Genomic DNA, 6,310 nt, shown 5'->3' with positions numbered 1-6,310 from the left:
CCATTCAAGGCCAGGCTGGATGGGGCTGTGAGCAACTTGGCCTAGAGGAAGGTGTCCCTGCCTATAGCAGGCGAGTTGGAACTAGATGATCTTACAGGTCCCTTCCGACTCAAATCATTCTATGATTCTGTGATTCTATGACTATGAGGTCAGTGTACGAAATTACTTGAATATTCTTGATTATGGTCAGCATTACCAATACATAGTTTCAAATTCAGTTCTGAGTATACTATTTTCCCCTTAAATCTTTCTTCTTCTGAGAAACTTGGAAACATTCATTTTCTAGCATTGCAATTTTTCAAAATAGTCAAAAGTTGCTATTAGTATTAATCACTATATTCATTTTAGCATGAAGATGGGTTTACCGAATGGCAGATTAAGACATAGTCCCCTCCCTTTCTCTTCATTACCTCTCCCATCCTAAGCTGTGCTCCTGTTCACTCAGCCCAAGACACTTAGACTTAAAAGAATGCAAACACCCAATTGCCAACAAGGTGTAAGCATTTCCTAACAGGAAAATCAAGTTTTTACTTTGTGCTTGTGATGTCCTAAGAACCATGAGCTCCAGGGATAAGCTGGGATTGGATTTTGTAGCATGTTGGTGCTTTGGGTACCTAGCAGGAGCCTTCTGCTTAAGAGTCCTGACATGTCCATGATCACGTCCATGCTCCTGTTCCTTTATCCCTGGCAGCTCTCCATCCCCTCAGGCACACTGGAGAAGCAGTCCCACGTTCATGCCAACTGATGGGGTGCGAGGTGGGAGAGCCCCATGGAACAGACATTCTGCTTGAGACTTCCATGTCTGCCAGCATTATGAAAACTCATTTTAAAAAAAAAAAAAAAAAAAAAAAAAAAAAAAAAAAAAAAAATTTAAAAAAAAAATTTATATTAAAGACAGTGAGATGTGAAATGTTCCTACTATGAAAAGCTTCTTTAATGCATTTTCTGCTGGACTGGAGACAACTGTACTGAAATGAGCAAAACAGGCTGAGTAAAGAGGCTGATCAGGGTATTGTATGGCTGCACAGGGCAGCCCTTCGCATGCAGGAGGATCTGTGCCTTGGGGTGGAGAAATAGTTTGGATTATAAAGGTTAGACAAGGACAGTGGGATGTAGCTTTTGCTGACAGAGGCATTACTATGCCAACAGTATGCAACATCTCATTCTCCTTGTTTCCAGTGACAGGAACAGCACACAGGGCCCCGTTCCTGAGGAGACTGGTGTGGGGTTGATGCAGATGGAGGAGCTGCTTCCTCCTCTGTTGCCGAAGCAGTATAGGGCCAAGCCAAGCCCTCAGCCCCACAGGAAAGTGTTGCTGGTTCCTTCCTGCTCCTGCCAGGGGATCATTCCTTCAGGTGATGAAGCATTTGTTCCACAGTGGAGTGTGGGCTTAAGAAGTAAACACATGAAAAGTCAGGAAATAGATAAAAAGTCGAAGAATCAGCACACTGGTGATGTTTTTTGTTTTATGATAACATGTTTTTGGGGTTTTTTTCCCCCTTTGTTTATGCTGCTTATAAATGAGTACATCTACACAGGGAAATGTGAAGAACTTAGATATGTAGCATACAGAAGACACTAAAATATGCCTGTTGTTGGGAGGGAGAACACTAGATTGAATCATAGAATCAATAAGGTTGGATAGACCACTAAGATCACCTAGTCCAACCATCAGCCCAAGCATGTAACTATTCTAGACCATGTATGTCCCTCAGCACATTTACCCTTTACATGAACGCCTCCAGGAACGATGAGTCCTCGAAGCTGTACTTCAGCAGGAAGGCCAACTTTCTGCTCTGTTCTGCTATCAGTTTTTCAGGTCTTTCCTTCAATTTCCTACATAGTAAATTGGTCCTATTGTTATCTTTATTCCTTAAATATCTAATATAATTAGTCTTTATAGGCAAACAATGTTCTTCCCAACTAATCATTTAAATGGATTTTCAATTTTTTTATCCTTTACAGTAATGCATATCACTATACTTTTACTTATTTTTCAATTTCAGATATGATCTGCCTTCCTCTTCTATTTTTTAACATTTATTTGTGATTTCTTTTCCATACCTTGCAGCATCTTATAAAATATAAAATAAAAATTGTAATGAAACTTTCAGAGGTTTTTTCTCCTTGTGGGTTTTAGGAGGCGCAGCACTGTGCTGAAGTTCCAGCCTGCATTTTATTTCTTCCAAGAAGGTGCAAAGAATAACAATAAACAGCTGCCTACATTTGTAGGCTGACAAATCTAACATGCTCAAGGGTCCTCACCTCAGTTTTGAGTCACAGCTGGATTCCTCTGAGGTAGGGATGTGGACATCATGATATTCTGTCATTCTTCTTTGAATACAGATATTCTATTAATATATGTAAATATACGGTGCTCATATACACTTAAATGATCATTTAAGTGGACCAAAAGATCTTGCATTCTGATTGCAGTGATTTGCTGTTGCCAGTATAGTCCCAGATGGCTGTACTCACGTTCACTTTTTTTCTTTTTTAGGAAAAATGTACTGTATTTTGGTGTTTGTGGTTGTCTGGGCCTCTGCAGTGATTTCATGGCATGCTTTCTCATCGGTCTTGTTCCACTCCCTTTTTCCTGCCCATCAAGGTCTTCATTACAACATTCTTTCTCTTAGCCTTGTGCATTTCTCTCAGGTGACGTGAGCTATTTGCACCAACCAGGAAGCTTAACAAGATACAATCAGAAAACTCTGGTTCTAAGCGGTTCTGTGCCTCTTCCTTGACTGTGCAGCATCACTACTTAAGATTAACAGCTCCTTACGAGTACCTGGGCAAACAAAGCAAAACCTAGCAGTGAGCACAGTTGTACAATATCACCTGGCAGCATGCAGGGTACTGCCCTCCATGGAAGGGATGGCTCTACATGTGAAGGGTTTGAGAACTGGAATCAAGGGTAAAAAGGGTACTGTCTGATCTTGGGTAAAGTATGGGAGGATATTTGGATGCATATATATTGAAGAGAAAAAAATAGCTGATTACAGATTATTAATAGGTTATTTCGTTCTGGTATTACTATTAATAGACATACTATTTTTGTCATCCTAAAGGTAATCTTAGTTTTCAAAAGCAAACCAGTCTTTAAGAGTGTAACATCTGAATGTACCTATAAAATGCTTTGGAAAAGACTGATATTACTAGGTGAGCTTTGTGCTTTTACTGATACACGTGATATGCTGGGCATGGGGGACACATCCCATGAAAGCTTATGAGTCAGCCATTTAAAAATTCCATTTGAATTAAATCAAGGTTCAAATAAAGTAGATTTAAATAAACCAGTTAAAACACACAGAATGGCATACAACTCCACTCCAAACATATGTTTAAACAGAAGACAACATTTCACTAAGTCTTCATGTATATTACAAAAAAAAAAAAAAAAAAAAAAAAAAAGCAACCTAATGCCAAAAGCTAGCAGACAATGAATCTGGGAGCAAAAGAATGAAGCACTAGGAAGTATGTGAAATGACAAAACACAGATGAATGCCTAAAAAGTCTGCGAAGACATAAATCTGCAGATCTCAGAGAGTCAACATGATGGGCTCAGGGTCACAGCACAGAAGGAATGATGCAGTGGATGTATGATGCTGCCTGAATAGAAATAACAGTACAACTCCCAATGTGTTTACAAAGGTTACCAGCAGGGAGAAATGACACTAGGATAAATATTAGTTGATATTTAGTACGCATATTATTTTAATATCCATAAAGATATTTGAACAGGTGAAACTATTCAAGCTTATCACAGTTATTGTCTGAAAGCCGGCTTCCTTTTGCAGCTTAGTCATGAATGTGCAAGATGTGCCTGTGCATTAAAGAAGATAAAATATTTACAATTCTAAATTGCAGATACAATGTTCTACTGCAGCTTGCTTTCAAACCATGCCTGAATCCTAAATTGATCATGTACATATTAAGACTAGGAACCATCTGACTTCCAGACCTACCAGCATGCATTAAGCCAGAAGATGTAATGGAAGTATACAGATTCATTTCATAAACCCCAGCAGTTTCCTGGGGAATACAAGATTAAAGTGAATCCTCCACAATGACCACCATGAAATATTCTTCTTGCACTAAGACAGATTGACTAGCAATACTCCTTGAGACTGAAAAGCAGACAAAAGCACTGTGCTAAAAATAGAAAAAGGAATGCATAAGAGAGCTGTAGCTGTATGTAAGACCATGATATCTGAAAATGGCCCTTGAGCAAAATATTACTATATGACTGTATCAGATTGTATATACATTCATATATGCAGTGTAAGTTCTACTAAATATTGAAGCTGAAGCATCTAAGTACAGCTCTAGTTTGACGCTCAGTGTATTTAGATTCCTAAACCTTTTGTTCTAGATGTAGGTGTCCTTGTTCGTTGCAGAAGAGGCAGACCAGGTGACCTTTAATGGTCCATTCCAACTCAAACAATTCTATGATTCTACAAAATAGGTCCAAGAGGGCAGACAGCAATTGATACATACAGACCTCTAATTCTCATGAAAGCATGATGTACAATAGAATTGTGCCAGAATATTTCTGCTGTCGTCTCATCAGTAAATTATGCCTGGATTTTAAATAAAATTTCATTAAATTTGGCATAGCAATGTCCGGTCTCCTGAGAACGATGATATGTTTATGGAAATAGTGCAATGGAGATAACAGCAATGGAGAGAATCACAGATTCAGGGACAGATATGCCAGCTGCTGGCACCTGAAACAGTCTATGGTGGAGCATAATAATACAGAAAAGACACTTGAGGTAGGCAGTGAATTTAGTATAACGAAAGTTCATGTTACATAATATAACAAAGGGTTTAATCTAAGCCAGATCACGAGTTTTGACTTTTGAGATATTTTCTTCAGATACGAATTTTAAAAATGTCAGCGTAAATTGTATTTTCAAATGGGAATTTTTTCTCAAATCTGTGCTGGTTGTAAACAGAGCAGTGATAGATAACAAACTGATCTGCACAGATGAAACACTGGTTGGTCTATGTTCACTTAAAGATCATGGACAAATCCATTTCAGATTTAAATTACAAGTTTATTTGAATCCACATGCTTCAGATTATCTTTCATGAATCTTTGTCTTCAGATTGGATAAGATTTGACTCATTCAAAATTTTTCTTCTTCAATCCACAGAGAAATGAAAAAGCAGAGGAGAGCTGTGTTGTTATTTTTTGTTACTTGTACTCTAAAACCACCTGAAGGCTTGAATATATGAATATTTGCTCTGAAATTGACATTAGATGTTCCTGTTGAAAGGTAAGGTGCAGTATGGTGAAATATTATCAGAGCACAGTCTAAAAACTCTCTTAATTGTAAATTCCAGGGGATCTGCTCTCTGAAGCCTGCCCTGAGCTCCTGAAGCTGTGATAATTTGGACCCTCTGCTGGAAGTAGGGAGAAGGGAAGTTATGGGTATGGGGAAGGCAGAGTGACTGGGGGAATCACTACCAGTGTTGTGACTGGCACTAATGTCGCTCTGTCAGTTGTGCTTAGTCAAATGTGGGCTGAGAAACAGCTCCCTGCTGTGGGACTTTTCCTTTCAGAAGTGTGCTGCTCCTTCCTTGTTCCTGCTGGTCAGAGGGACTGTCCTTCTGGACTACAATGGAGAATGAAAGTGGGGGAATGCACCATATCTTTTTTTTTTTTAAATAAAAATGTGATTGTGGTGTGGATTTCAATATACTTTCATAACAAATATCACATCAGAACACCACTATTTGCTTTTCATTTCTTTTTGTAAGTCAAAATCTTTTGCACTCTTTGCGACAAAGGCATTAGACTTTCTACTTCTGCTGCAGTGTAACTCTGCGTTACTTTTATTATTCAGTCAACAATTTGTTCCTTTACCAAACAGAGTCCAAGAAATGTGCCAACAGGAAACAAGGTTTCTGCCTCTGCATTTATAAATACACTACACACTTTTTTTATAATGTTTTGTTTTTACTATTCTTTAACGTTGTCCCAAAGGTTGTCTCTTTCACTGTTACCACGGAAATGCACGTGCTTGTCTTGAGCATCTCATTATGATCTTTCATGCAAAGACCTTCAAGATTTGAAGAGAAAAAAATATATAGAAGTCTGTTATTCAAAATTATCTCATCTCAGTGGATTATTTTCCTGTAGCCAGTCTGGGTGCAGTGGTGTGTTTTGCAGGTGCATTCTTGCTGACCTTGAATATAGCAAATAGGTGTAAATGACATTCAGGCCCCTCTGCTGCTGTCATTATGGGTTCTTTGTTATACTGCAGGAGTCACATTAGCATTACACTGAAGAGTACAGTATTGC

Source organism: Coturnix japonica, chromosome 4, assembly GCF_001577835.2.
Source record: "Coturnix japonica isolate 7356 chromosome 4, Coturnix japonica 2.1, whole genome shotgun sequence".
Taxonomy (NCBI): Eukaryota; Metazoa; Chordata; class Aves; order Galliformes; family Phasianidae; genus Coturnix; species Coturnix japonica.
The sequence above is the reverse complement of the archived record's forward strand: the minus strand, read 5'-3'. Positions refer to the sequence as shown.